The sequence below is a fragment of the Nomascus leucogenys genome, chromosome 19, assembly GCF_006542625.1.
Source record: "Nomascus leucogenys isolate Asia chromosome 19, Asia_NLE_v1, whole genome shotgun sequence".
Taxonomy (NCBI): domain Eukaryota; kingdom Metazoa; phylum Chordata; class Mammalia; order Primates; family Hylobatidae; genus Nomascus; species Nomascus leucogenys.
Window position 1 is genome coordinate 11,551,635 of NC_044399.1, and position 14,473 is coordinate 11,566,107.

The window sequence follows — 14,473 nt, forward strand, 5'->3', positions numbered from 1 at the left end:
TTTCTCATTTATTTACAATCCCATTCACTTTTCTGGTGTATATATGTGTAAAATTCCTAAAAGTAACTGATATGATTTTGCCATGCCCCCATCCATATCTCATCTGAAATTGTAGTTCCCATGATTCCCACATGTCATGGGAGGGACCCAGTGGGAGGTAATTGAGGCAGTTACTCCCGTGCTGCTGTTCTCATGACAGTGAGTGAGTTCTCATGATATCTGATGGTTTCATAAGGGGCTTTTCACCCCCTTTGCTCATTCTTCTCCTTGCTGCTACCATGTGAAGAAGAACATGTTTGCTTCCCCTTCCACTATGATTTTAAGTTTCTAGAGGCCTCCCAACCCTGCTGTACTGTGAGTCAATTAAAACTCTTTCCTCCCCTTCTGCGCGGTCACGCCGAGCCAGGGTCTGGGCCTGGAACCGGGCCACAGCCCCCCAGCTTCACCCACCACCTCCCTACCATGGACCCCTGCAAAGTGAACGAGCTTTGGGCCTTTGTGAACATGTGTAAGCAGGATCTGAGTGTTCTGCACACCGAGGAAATGTGCTTCCTGAGGGAGTGGGTGGAGAGCATGGGGGTAAAGTACCACCTGCTACTCAGAAAGCTAAATCAGAAGAAAATGCCAAGGAAGAAAAACCTGATAGCAAGAAGGTGGAGGAAGACTTAAAGGCAGATGAACCATCAAGTGAGGAAAGTGATCTAGAAATTGATAAAGAAGGTGTGATTGAACCAAACACTGATGCCCTTCAAGAAATGGGAGGTGAAAATGCAGAGATAACGGAGGAGATGATGGATCAGGCAAATGATAAGAAAGTGGCTGCTATTGAAGCCTTAAATGATGGTGAACTCCAGAAAGCCATTGACTTATTCACAGATGCCATCAAGCTGAATCCTCGCTTGGCCATTTTGTATGCCAAGAGGGCCAGTGTCTTCGTCAAATTACAGAAGCCAAATGCTGCCATCCGAGACTGTGACAGAGCCATTGAAATAAATCCTGATTCAGCTCAGCCTCACAAGTGGCGAGGGAAAGCACACAGACTTCTAGGCCACTGGGAAGAAGCAGCCCATGATCTTGCCCTTGCAAATTGGATTATGATGAAGATGCTACTAGTGCAATGCTGAAAGAAGTTCAACCTAGGGCACAGAAAATTGCAGAACATCGGAGAAAGTATGAGCAAAAACGTGAAGAGCGAGAGATCAAAGAAAGAATAGAATGACTTAAGAAGGCTCAAGAAGAGCATGAGAGAGCCCAGCGGGAGGAAGAAGCCAGATGACAGGAGCTCAGTATGGCTCTTTTCCAGGTGGCTTTCCTGGGGGAATGCTTGGTAATTTTCCCAGAGGAACGCCTGGAATGGGAGGGGGCATGCCTGGAATGGCCGGAGGTATGCCTGGAATGGCCGGAATGCCTGGACTCAATGAAATTCTTAGTGATCCAGAGGTTCTTGCAGCCATGCAGGATCCAGAAGTTATGGTGACCTTCCAGGATGTGGCTCAGAACCCAGCAAATATGTCAAAATACCAGAGCAACCCAAAGGTTATGAATCTCATCAGTAAATTGTCAGCCAAGTTTGGAGGTCAAGCGTAATGCCCTTCTGATAAATAAAGCCCTTGCTGAAGGAAAAGCAACCTAGGTCACCTTATGGATGTCGCAATAATACAAACCAATGTACCTCTGACATGTACATCAAGAGAGCTGGGGTGCTTTGAAGATAATCCCCACCCCTCTCCCCCAAATGCAGCTGAAGCATTTTACAGTGGTTTGCCATTAGGGTATTCATTCAGATAATGTTTTCCTACTAGGAATTACAAACTTTATACACTTTTTAAATCTTCAAAATATTTAAAACAAATTTAAAGGGTCTGTTAATTCTTATATTTTTCTTTACTAATCATTTTGGATTTTTTTTCTTTGAATTACTGGGCAGGGAACATACTTATGTATGGAAGATTTTTTCTCTAATTTGAGTGAAATAAAAGTCATTAGTGCGAGGCAAACATAACTCATTTGAGGATAAAGTTTGTGTTGGATATGTGGTTCCTGATGCATTTTGACTTGTCTTTTTAAATGCTTTATCTTTTTCTTTAAAGATTTATTTCAATAAAACTAATTGGGACCACCTGTATTTCAGTAGGACCTGGGTAGGGATTGGAAGTACTTGGCAGGGCAGCAGCAATCTTGCTGTGTTTGATATAACATGCATCCTTGGGCAGGTTGCCCTTAAATCTTACACTGTGGTGAAGGGATGATTTTTTTTTTGTAATGCTGCAGTAGAGTTGGAGTACTTAGTTCTCTTCTTGTCCGGTATATCTAGTAAGTGTTTCATATTATTTCCACATAAGGGAAATAAGGGAGTACTTTTCTTTTTATATTTCTATGCTTAAAATTCTCTTTCCTAGTCAAAAATTGCCCAATCCTGTGTTTGCTTTCTGCATGTTACATTTTTCTCCCTTACTTTTCTTGGGCTAAAGACAGGCTTTTTCCACCAGCATCATCACTGCTATCATCATTAACAGCATAATTATACAAGCATATTTAATACTGAGTTTAATTTAATATGTAATACATATGGTAATTGTAGGGTAATACCCACAACAACTGTAGTTTCTTACTTGGCCATGAGAATGCTTATTTAAGTGTTAGACTTCCATTCTGGCCATATCAGAAGACATTGGAAAGAGGGATTCCCTTTGGTGTTTGTTCTTCTACTTGGAAAATACCTATTGCAGTTAGAGTTTATCTTGTAGTATTCATCTTCGTATTCTGAAGATAATAAGGTTTGAATTAAATTGATATACACAGAGGGGAACCAATTTTTTTGATCCAATGTGAATTATAAATGGTATAATCCACAGTCATTCATTGTGGAGTTGTTGAGACTATGAAAGACTCATTGTCTTTGTATTCAGCTCTTCCTTAAATAGAGTAACCATCCCCCCACCTCTGCTTGCTTTCTTTCCCTCCCCTCTAATGTTAAAGAAAATGATAAATTTTCTGTTGTGCATTCAATTCTTATTTTAAATGAAACTAAGTATAGGCATTGTACCTGACATTGCTACATTTCTACCAATGTTTCAATTTAAAGTGCTAGTGTTTAAAAACATTTTCAAGGGATAAGACCTTCCATACTTTGCTTATTTGAAGAATCAGTGCTAGGAGCAGTGAAGTAAATTCTATGGAGTACTTTTCTAAAATAGCACATTTCTGAAATCATAAATAAGTTTATTCAGGTTCTAACCCCTTGCTGTACACAAGCAGACAGAAAGGCATCTGTTACATAAATGAGAAAAAAGCTATTATGCTGATGGAGCATGCTTTTTAAATCCTTTAAAAACACTCACCATATAAACTTGCATTTGAGCTTGTGTGTTCTTTTTGTTGATGTGTAGAGTTCTCCTTTCTCAAAATTGCCAGTATGTACTTGGCTTAACAACAGTTTCTTCTGGATTCCTTATTTGATTTATTTAACCTAATTATATTCTAATATTGCAAATATTACCATAAGTGGGTAAAAGTAAAATTCCTCTTCTGAAAAAAAACAAAAACAAAAACTCTTTCCTTTATAAATTATCCAGTCTTATGCCTTTATTAGCAGCGTGAGAACTGTCTAATACAGTAACATTGGGTCATAATAAACATGATAAGCAAACTGAAAGAGTTAGTTAAATTATTCCAGGGATCACATCTATCCTATCAAACTTACTTTTTTCCTTTTGGGAATCACTTTTAAAAATACAAAGGCTTTACATGTGCATTACTCATTACCGCAGCCATTACAAGCATATTCTGAATCTGACATCTAAGCAACATTTTGACATCTTCGAACTGCAGAGTTGGGAGGCACCAAAGAGATTACCTGATTGTACCACTTCACTTCACAGGTGGTAAAACTGTGGCCCAGGTAATGTGTGTAAACTGTTGAGGATTACATGGGTTGAACTGGAACTTCTGTCTATTAGATTGAATTGTATCAAATTTTATTTGGAAGATGAATATTGATTTCTTACTCTGCTCTGGGCTTATTTAAATTCATATTAAGAAAAAATTAAAATAAGCCATATATCATGGCACACCAATGGAGAAATATCAGCTTTCTATTAATAATGTTTATATTTTATAATATATCAAGGTTTTCCAAGTGTTTTCTAAGTGAGCTCTATTTTGGAAAGACAGATAACACTTTTAGAGAGAAGAAAACAGATGTCCAGTGTGACCAAGTGACTTGGCCGAGGCTTTACCATTTACGAAACAGTGAGAGCCAAGTTCCACACCTGTGTGGGTGACTTATTCTCTGGTCCACTCCACAGATGCCTGGGACAAACCTCACCAGGTTCTTCCTTTCAAACCTGATGTTTTTTCCTGGATGATGAAGCATTTTGTCTACAGGTCTGTATATGTGGAAGAGAGAGAGAGGATTTTTTTTCCTTAAGTCATTCTCAGAGATTTTATCTCTCTAGCAGTTTCTGACCTTCACCTCCCTTCTTCTTCTCACTCATTTGCCTTTCTTACCACATATTAGCTCTAGTGTTTTCAGTTTTTATCATAATACATTTTGTAAATGTTTATAGACTAGTACAGAAGTTGCCAAACTATGGCCCACCGCTTGTTTTTTAAAATAAAGCTGAAGTAAATAACAACTTCATTGAGATACGATTTATGTGCCAAAAAATTCACCCTTGTAAAGTATACAATTTAGAGGTTTTTAGTATATTTAGAGATCTGTGCAATCATGACCACTGTAAGACAATTTCAACACCTGGAAAGAAATCCCATATGCATTCAGTCACTCCCCATTACCCCAGGCCCCACCTAACCCTAAGCAACCACAAATCTACTTTCTGACTCTATGAAACTGCCTATTCTGAACATTTCAAATAAATGGAATTATACAAGATATAGTCTCTTGTGACCAGCTTCTTTTGGGTAGCATGATGCTTTCAGGGTTCATCCATGTTGCAGCACTCATTGGTACTCCATTTCTTTTTATACTGCTTAATAGTCCACTGTGTGGACGTACCACGTTTTGTTTACATATTCATCTGTTGATGGACCCTTGGGTTTTTTCCATCTTTTGACTATTATGAATAATGTTGCTATGAACATTCACGTACAAATTTTTAGGAGGGCATGTGTTTTCATTTGTCCTGGATATATACCTAGCAGTGGAATTATTGGTTCATGTGGTAACTCTGTCTGATATTTTGAGGAATTGCCAAACTTATTTTTCAAAGTAACTCTACCATTTTACAATCCACCCAGCAATGAATGAGTGTTCCCATTTCTCTACATCTTTGCCAAAATGTGTTAGTTTTCATTTTGCTTTACAATACTTTTGTGGACTGGTATTTTGTCTGTCTTCTTTATTTTCATCATTTTAGTGGGTGTAAAGTGTATATCATTGTATTTTTTATTTGAATTTTTCTATTGGCTAAGGATGATGAGCATTTTTTCATGTGCTTATTGGTCATTTATGTATCTTCTTTAAAGAGATGTCTATTTAAATCCTTTGCCCTTTAAAAAATTGGGTTGTCTTTTTGTTGCATTCTATGAGATTATATATATATATATACACACACACACATACACACACACACACACACACATACATATATATGGATATTCAGGAACCAAATCCCTTACTAATGTGATTTGCAAGTAATTTTTCCCATTCTGTGGGTTATATGTTCGTTTTATGATGATGTTCTTTGAAACCCCAAAGTTTTTAATTTTTATGAACTCCAATTTATCTATTTTTTTTCCCTTTATCACTTGTGCTCCTGGTATCATATATGGATTGAAACCATTGCCTAACCCAAAGCCACAAAGAGTTACTCTTATGTTTTCTTCTATAAGTTTAATAATCTTAGCTTTTATATTTAGGTATGTGATCCATTTTGAGTTGATTTTTTTATACCCCCGAAGTAGTGGTCCAACTTCATGTTTTACCTATTGTTTGTTTGTTTGAGACGGAGTCTCCCTCTGTTGCCCAGGCTGGAGTGCAGTGGCGTGATCTCGGCTCACTGCAACTTCTGCCTCCTGGGTTCAAATGATTCTCCGGAGTAGCTGGGACTACAGGTGCTTGCCACCATGCCTGGCTAATTTTTTGTATTTTTAGTAGAGATGGGGTTTCACTGTATTAGCCAGGATGGTCTCGATCTCCTGATCTCGTGATCCATCCACCTTGGCCTTCCAAAGTGCTGGGATTACAGGTGTGAGCCACCACGCCTGGCCACATATTGTTTTAAAACAACAATTTTGTAAAACATCCAGTTGTCCCAATGCCATTGGTTGAAAATACAATTTTTGCCCCCGTTGAATTATCTTGTCATGCTTGTTGAAAATCAATTGATATGAGTATTATTCCCTTCCATTTTAATAGCTGGGCTTAACATACCCATTCATAATCTTATATCTTATCCCATTCAAGGCAATACCGCTGGCTCACCCTTGTATAAACAGATCAAAGAGAGCCTGTCTAAAAGTTTCAGTGTATTTATTTTTAAACTTGGAGAAGGGAAAGTCTTTCTAGGCAGCATAGAAAACCAGAAGCTATAAAAGAAAAGATATATACATGTGACTATATACAAATTTTGCATTTCTGTTTGGCACAGAAGAGCTCAAACAAAGGAAAACAAACAAATCTGGGGAACGGATCTGCAACAAACACGACAAATGAAAGGCTAATTTTCTTCATCTTTAAAGAGCCCACCAATAAGACATTTATAAATTAATAGAAAAGCCAATAAAGAATATGAACAACTACATTTAAAAGGTGTTCAATATATCTCTTAGTTAAGGAGATGCAAATAAAAATTATGAATTACCGTGTTTTTTCCTTAGGAAGGTAAACATTAAAACACTGGCTCATGGGAAGTGCTGCTAGTGACTGGCTGATGGTGTGGAGAACAGAGATTTTGGGGGTGCAGGTTGTTGCTACTATTATGGATTGTAATTTGCCAATGTTTGTTAAAATACAAATTGCTCATATTTTGATCTACAAATTTCATTGCTATGAATACTTGCTGGAGTGAAGAAAAAAAAAACTAAAGGAAAACAAGCTTGGAAGCAGCCTAAATATTTAATCAGGAATATTAAACAATCATCAGGTAGCTTCCTGTATCTTAACATGGGAAAATCTCTAAAAATGTTTTCAGGCGAAGATTTAAAATACTGTAAAATGCACATCACATGGACCAAATTGTATAATTCCCCCCCCCACAAATCAGAACTTCCACAAAATCATGTGTTTCAGAAACACAGACCATGAAGTGAAATCTCATCATACACACATTTTTAAAATGTAAATATAAAATAAAATGTGTAAAAACACAATGTAAAGGTAAACATGCCAAGTGAAAATTAAAAATTATAAGTGCATTCATATGTGTCAGCATAACATTAAGTCTAAGCATAGTGTGTGTTGTTGCTGTTCTTAAAAGGATGCATTAAGCCTCTGATGATAGTGATTATCGTTTGGGGAAGGGACCAAGAAGGGAAAGATGTATGTACCTTTCATTTTATAACATTGCACACCACTGAGCAGCCTCATCCAGTGCAGGGTATTATTTTTACCTTAAAAAATATGGTCAACTGGGGCCAGGAGCGGTGGCTCATGCCTGTAATCCCAGCACTTTGGGAGGCCAAGGCAGGCGGATCACAAGGTCAGGAGATCGAGACAATCCTGGCTAACGTGGTGAAACCTCGTCTCTATTAAAAATACAAAAAAATTAGCTGGGTGTGGTGGCGGGTGCCCGTAGTCCCAGCTACTCGGGAGGCTGAGGCAGGAGAATGGTGTGAACCTGGGAGGCGGAGCTTGCAGTGAGCCAAGCTCATGCCACTGCACTCCAGCCTGGGTGACGGAGCGAGACTCCATCTCAAAAAAAAAAAAAAGATCAATTGGGATTATTTGAGTGGCGGGATGATAAGCCAATATTTTCCAGCTTTCCAGATCTCTGTATTAAAAACAAGATATAGTTTTTTTTTAAAATTAACATTCTTAAAATACCTACCAGTTGTACTTTACCAACTGCAGTCAAATTTCTAAAGCTTGTTAGGTGATGGGGCTCCTAGAAGCCATGTGCTTATGAGAGAATGCATTCAATGTTGACATTCATCATCTGCCTCTTTTTAAATAATTTTGGTAACCTATTCCTAACATAAAATTTACAACTTCACCATTTTTAAGTGTGCCGCTCAGTGGCATTAGGTACATTTACATTGTTGTTCAACCATCATCATCCATCTCCACAAGTCTTTTCATCATCCCAGACTGATACCCTGTCCCCATTTAATAATAGTTCCCCATTCCTCACTCTGACTCCTGGCAACCACCATTCTGCTCTTCGTGTCTATGAATTTGGCTGCTCTAGGTACCTCACGTAAGTGCAATCATGCCATATTTGTCCTTCTGGGACTGGTTTACTCCACTTAGGATAATGTCTTGAAGGTTCATCTGTATTGTGGTGTGTCAGAATTTCTTTCTCTTTGAAGACTGAATAATATTCCATTGATGTATGTGGCACATTTTGTTTCTCTGTTGATCCATTGATGAACACTTGGGTTGCTTCCACCTGTTGGCTATTGTGAATAATTCTGCCGTGCATATGAATGCACAAGTGTCTGTGTGAGACCCTGCTTTCAATTCTTTTGGAAATATGCCCAGAAGTGGAATTTCTGGATCATGTGGAAATTCTATATTTAATCTTTTGGGGAACAGCCATACTGTTTTCCACAATGGCTGCACCATTTAACTCTCCTAACAGCAATGCACAAGAGTCCGAGCTTCACATCCTTGCCAATGGTTATTTTATGTATGTGTGTGTGTGTGTGTGTGTGTGTGTGTTTTCTGATAGTGACCGTTCACATGAGTGCAAGGTGATATCTTATTGTGGTTTTTATTTGCATTTTTATCTGCTCGTTCTTACAGCAAACATTCACTGCCAGCTCACAGGACATGCACTAGTGCCCAGAGGGGCCCTGCTGTCATCGCCCTCAGAGTGGGGTGGGGGGACTGATAAGCAAATGCAAGCTGGCATTACCCCTCCTGGCAGGCAGTGAGGGGTGGCCTGCACGTGGCACTGTGGGGACCCTGGGGTGGTGTGATGCTCCTTTGCTGGGTCATCTCCAGGACTTCCTAGTAGGCTAGAGATAGTGAGTTCCAAATACTTAGGAAAAAATTATAGAATAACACTTAAAAAAAATTATAGAACAACACTTAACAGTGAGAAATTTCTACTCGTTTACTTATTGTTCTCCCTGCAAGCTGGGAAAAGACAAGCATTCTTTGATTTTGGTGTTAGAACGTGGGGTTCTTTGGAACATGTTCCAAGCACCACAGGCTTTAATGAAACATGTATTTCCACAGAGATGAAAGAAAAGGGAGGGTAAAATATCTCCTCTGCAATTGCTTTGTATGCAGCCCAGGCTGTGAGGAGGAACAGTTTAGGCAACAGCAACACCACCCCCTGGCATTTGCAGAGGGCATTTAACTCTTCAAAGCACTGCCTCATAATCAAAGGAGGTGGTGTCCATGCTGAGAAAAGGTTATCACTTTTTTTTTCCTGATCTATAATTGCTCATGTGCTTCATGCACCTGGTGGAAATTATATTTAACAGTATATGCAAATGCTGATTTCCTGAATGAATTTACATTTTCTTAGCTACTTTCTACTGTTCCCTTAATGTGGGCTTTATTAACCAGTTTTTAGGCATTTTTGTTGATGTTAGCCTCTTGGCTAGTAACGTTCTCATTTGGAGCTATCTTGGAGGTAGGACATAAAATGTATTTGTGTTTGTAAGTATAACATTCTTGAAAAATCAGTTATTAAAAAACAGAACAAAAAAGATTTTATAGCCATAGCCAGAGTAGTGGAAGTCTAAGCTTCCACTACTTTCTTTTTAACGTCATTGGTTGATAGGTTATTATACAAGTCATTGCTACATTTAAAAAATTGATGAGGTTTAGTGTTTACTCCTGCTGAGTGAATTTTTTTCAGGATAACAAGCATTCTTTCTGTACTCTGAGTCATAGGTCAAAAAGTGGCTCTTAGATTCATGTGTTTACTCTTTCTGGAAGCTTCTGCCTCCATTGTGCAGTTGTAAAAGTGTCCTGTTTCTTTTAGGTGGAAAGGGAATGGGGTGTGATGTCTTGTAGGTGAAAAGGTTTCTCTTACTCCATCAAGACACAGGAGGTCCCAGAATGGTGTGAGCTTTGGCAGCCTGACTGATTTCTTCAGGCCATGGGAGGAAGATAGAGCAGCAATGTTCAGGGACCTGATGTGCCCAGAGAGGCTCCCAGAGCACTGCGTCCACTGCAGGATCATTTTGGTTTTTGATTCATTCAAGAAATATGAATTTATTATCTCTATTATGGGTTGACTTCTGTCCCACCAAAAGTATGTTGGAGTCCTAGCCCCAGGTGCCTGTGAATGTGACCTGATTTAGAAATTGGGTCTTTGCAGTTATAATCAAATTAAGATGATGTCATATGAAATCAGAATGAGCCCTAATTCCATATGACCGCTGCCCCTCTAAGAAGAAGAGAAAAGACACAAACCCAGACTCAGAGAGGACATCATGTGAAGATGGAGGGAGAGGTGGGAGTGATGTGTCCATGAGCTAAGGAGCATCAAGGCTTTGTGGTAAACCCCCAGAAGCCAGGAGACAGGCAGGGCATGGATTCTCCCTCAAAGCCCGCAGTAGTAACCAAGCCTAAAGACAACTGGGTTTTAGGCTTCTAACTTCCAGGACTGAGAGAGAATAAATGTCTGCTGTGTATTGCCATCAGGTCTATGGTGATTTGCTATGGCAGCCCCAGGAAACTCAGACAATGTCCAATATTCCAGATGCCATTTGGCACTGAGAAGCATTAGGTAAAGGGGACAGTGTCTTTGCCCTGAAGAGGTAACACCAATGGAGGAACAGACCCATGGAATGGGGGCAGTGAGTCCCATGTGGAGGATGGTGGGCTTTGGAGTCAGACCAAAGCAACTTCCAGTTGGGAGTTGATTTTCTTAAACTTTCTGGAGTTTGGGGTTTTTCCTTTTTACAGTGCAGGGCACCAGTGTCCTTCTCATGGGATTCCTGGTGGAAGAGTGAACACAGGTGTGGAGTTGAATGAATTTGACCAGTGCCCAGCCTGCCAAAGGCCCCCAGCTAACACTTGCTATGGAAGGCCTGGACACACCCTCCTCACTCAGGTCATCCATTTAGAGTCAGTCTCTGCTCTTTCAAATTCACTTTGGTAATTTTTGTCCTTGCATGGTGTTTATTTAAGGAACCATTCGGTCGGTTGAAACCTCACAGCATTTAGGTTTTGGCTCAATGCATTGGAACAATCTAGAAGGTATTTATAGCTAAAAACGTTTGTGCACCCCAAACCACATTATTTTACATCTCCTAACACTTGAACGAGCTCTGGTTTGGTTTGGATCTTTAAACCTTCTTGTGGTGTGGAGGAGAGTGAATTTTCCAACATCCCTCTCTCATCTCTGTAAATATCTTGGTCCCACCCCATCCAGTTGGCCCGAGCTGTGGTCTTCATCAGGTGATGCACAGGCAGCCCGATTATAATAATGTGGGCAGATGCTGTGTGAGGAGCCTTGATGGCCATTATTGGCAGAGATTGGGCAAGACACTTTAATAGCTCACAACCTGCCTTTCTCTGGACTCACTTCAGGTCCTTTAACAGACACCTTCTATGGACAAAAATTGGTTTTCATTTTTGGGTCTTGGCAAGACAGAAACACAGAAAAAAACATTTCTTCTGTTTCTTCTATACACCTGTGTAGGAACAAGCCAGGATTTATGAAGTTTGTCATTTTTGGAAAACTCATTTTATTCCTAGCCAATACCATAACCTTAACGTGCATTCCAGCAATATCTCCAAAGGCAGCAGAGGGAGTGGGCCACAGAGGCATTAGTGCTGCCTTGTCAGGGACTGAAATCAGGCCGGAGCAGACAGTGGAGAAGGAAATATTTGGAGAAATAAGAACTGTGTTTTTATTCTTTTGTTGCCAGAAAGCCAAAACCAAAGCTGGAATTTTGTGGTTCCAGCACTTTTTGTGCCTCCCAGTCATTTTTCACAGATGGTTCTGGTTTAAGGAGAAGGCACTTTATCCGCCAGAGGGAACAAGGCCCAGTGAATGTGCCCAAGCTGCCCATTCTCATGCCTTGGTTTACTCCGCAGCTGGAGAAGATGGCTCAATAGCCACCAATTAGGATGCAAAAAGGGAGTGATAAAATTACTCTGCAACACTGAAACTTGACTTTCCTTTACACAGTGTCACCTTGGGAGCACCAACTGCAGAGTCAGTCACGTGTTTCCTGGAGCCCACCTCCTACAAAGCTGAAGCTCAAGTTTGGGCAGTTCTCACTTTGCTTCTTTCTTTTCATTTGCTTCTGAGCAGCTTGGTGCCTTGCCATGCATCAAGACTTTAAGATAAATGGGGCATAGCAAAGGTGGAGGTGGCATCACCTCTTCCCTTCGCTCCTGAGTGCGTGAAGCCTTTCCTGACCATGTCTCTCTTCAGCAGCCCCTTGTCACACCCAGTCTTTCGCCGCTTCTCACCCCTCATCACCTCTCCTTGAAATCTCCCACCTTCCTACCAAGTGTGGTGGCTGGGTGTGTCAGGAAAGCTGGGCTGCCCCTCGTACATCATTGCAGCTCCCCTTTCCCCACCAACCCAGCACTGTGGAAGGAAGCCCGCGTCTTTCTCAGCATACTCCTCTGCGACGCCTGGGCCATTTTCTTTGTCTTGTGTATACTGACTTGTTGGCTTTATTCACAAGTTTCTCCTCCCTTTTCAGCATCCAGCAGTTGTCCCCTCCTCTAGGAGGGCCTTTTCTTTCATTCCTCATAGGGTTGGCATCATTTCTTTATGACAGCTCTTAACACTTTTAGGTTCTAGTTATTCACTTAAAGTTTGGACTGTGGATTTCACTCTAGGGAAGAACCATGCTACTTAGTTCTGCATTCTCAATGGCTAGTCATATCTGGTGCATAAAAAGGAGTCAGTAGCTGGTTCTTACAGCCTTATAGGTAAATTTACAGATTAGAGACCTTCCTCTAACATATCCAATTATCTATATGGCTTTAACTTTCAGGCATGTGTCACCTGACCTAGTGCAGCATATCTCGTTGAGTTTAAAATTGAGAAAAAATGGCATATATTCCACTTATACAGTGATTCTCAATTCACATTATACTTTCATGAATGCTTTGATTTGGGGCCTTACCCATGGGAAACAGGGAGGGCATACACTCAATCCAGGAAATGAATATTGTCATCCCCATTTTACAGATGAGAAAACTGAGACTCACAGCAGTTTGTTGATTTCTTCCTAGTTACAGAGAGAGTAAATTCAGAGCTGGGCCTTGTACCCGGGCCATCTGAATCCCAGTTCAAATTTTTTTTAACAACACTGTATTGTTGTTGCTAGAAAAGCATAACAATCATTTTGTGGGTTTTATAAAATAAAAGAAAACCACAACCCTCCATGATAACAACCATAACAAAGCCCTTGAACCCTTCGGGGCAGATGCTATCTGTATTTATGGGTGTAGCATGTGCTGAAATGCCACTGGTGTGTGAGCAATGCCCAAACCCCGGGCACACAGGACTGGCTGTGTTGGGCAAACATCGTCACAGCTCATCAAGCTCAAAGATTTGCAAACATAAAACATTTTCCAAGACTTGTCTCCATGAATGAGTGAGCCAAGCCCCTGGTGTGTGGCTATGTTACTCCACCAAAACAAACCCCAAAACAGACCTTGGTGGGGTTTCAGGTCTTCTATTTGGGAATAAAGGTATGATTCATAATTATTTGGTCCAGGTGTGCAAGTGCAGGCCAGACCTTCCTTCAGAGCCAAGCTGGGCTGATTGACTCTAGCATTCCTCTTCTATAGGCCCTTATAGTGCCATTTCCAGGTTTGCTTTGGGCAGAGATGCAGGGGAGGCTATAAAAGCCAAATTCGCCATTCAGACGGTCTATGGTTTATTAAGTGGGTTTAGATGATGTCTCAATACTTATGGGTGAGATCTTTTGGATCCTTAGGTTACCCCAGGTACTTAGGTCAAAGGCAATCTTGGCCCTCTGTGGGTCCTTTAAAATAAGGCTCAGGGAGGGTTACTCTATGTCTAACTGAACCAGTGAACCCAGAGAAACATGTTTGCATTGGAGAAACTCATCAGCGGCACCTGTACCTGGTCCTTGCTCATGTCTGGGCTGCCCAGTTCTCCTCTCCCCTTTCCCCAGCTCAGGCCCTATCGGTTTCCTCCTTCCTTCTTGAACCATGTCATGTGACTTCTCCTTGGACAAATCCCAGTGGCTGGCCCAGCTCCCTGACTCTACCCTGTCTCCTAAAATATCAGCTGAGCTGAATGATCTAAGCACAGCCCCAGATTCAATTTATCCTGGTCACACTCTGAGAGCCATAACCTTGCTCCAAACCCTCTCCTCGTAGGGAGACAGC

At 40.7% G+C, this 14,473-nt stretch overlaps 1 non-coding gene and 1 pseudogene across 1 annotated transcript; one reads left to right on the top strand and one right to left on the bottom strand.

Moving 5' to 3' along the window:
- Positions 1 to 462: 462 nt before the first annotated feature.
- On the top strand, positions 463 to 1,590 carry LOC100587773 (annotated as a pseudogene).
- A 5,628-nt stretch (positions 1,591 to 7,218) lies between these two features.
- Positions 7,219 to 7,288, bottom strand: LOC115831611. The gene has a single exon (XR_004027136.1). It is a non-coding gene; the product is annotated as a small nucleolar RNA SNORD18 (small nucleolar RNA).
- Positions 7,289 to 14,473: the final 7,185 nt, after the last annotated feature.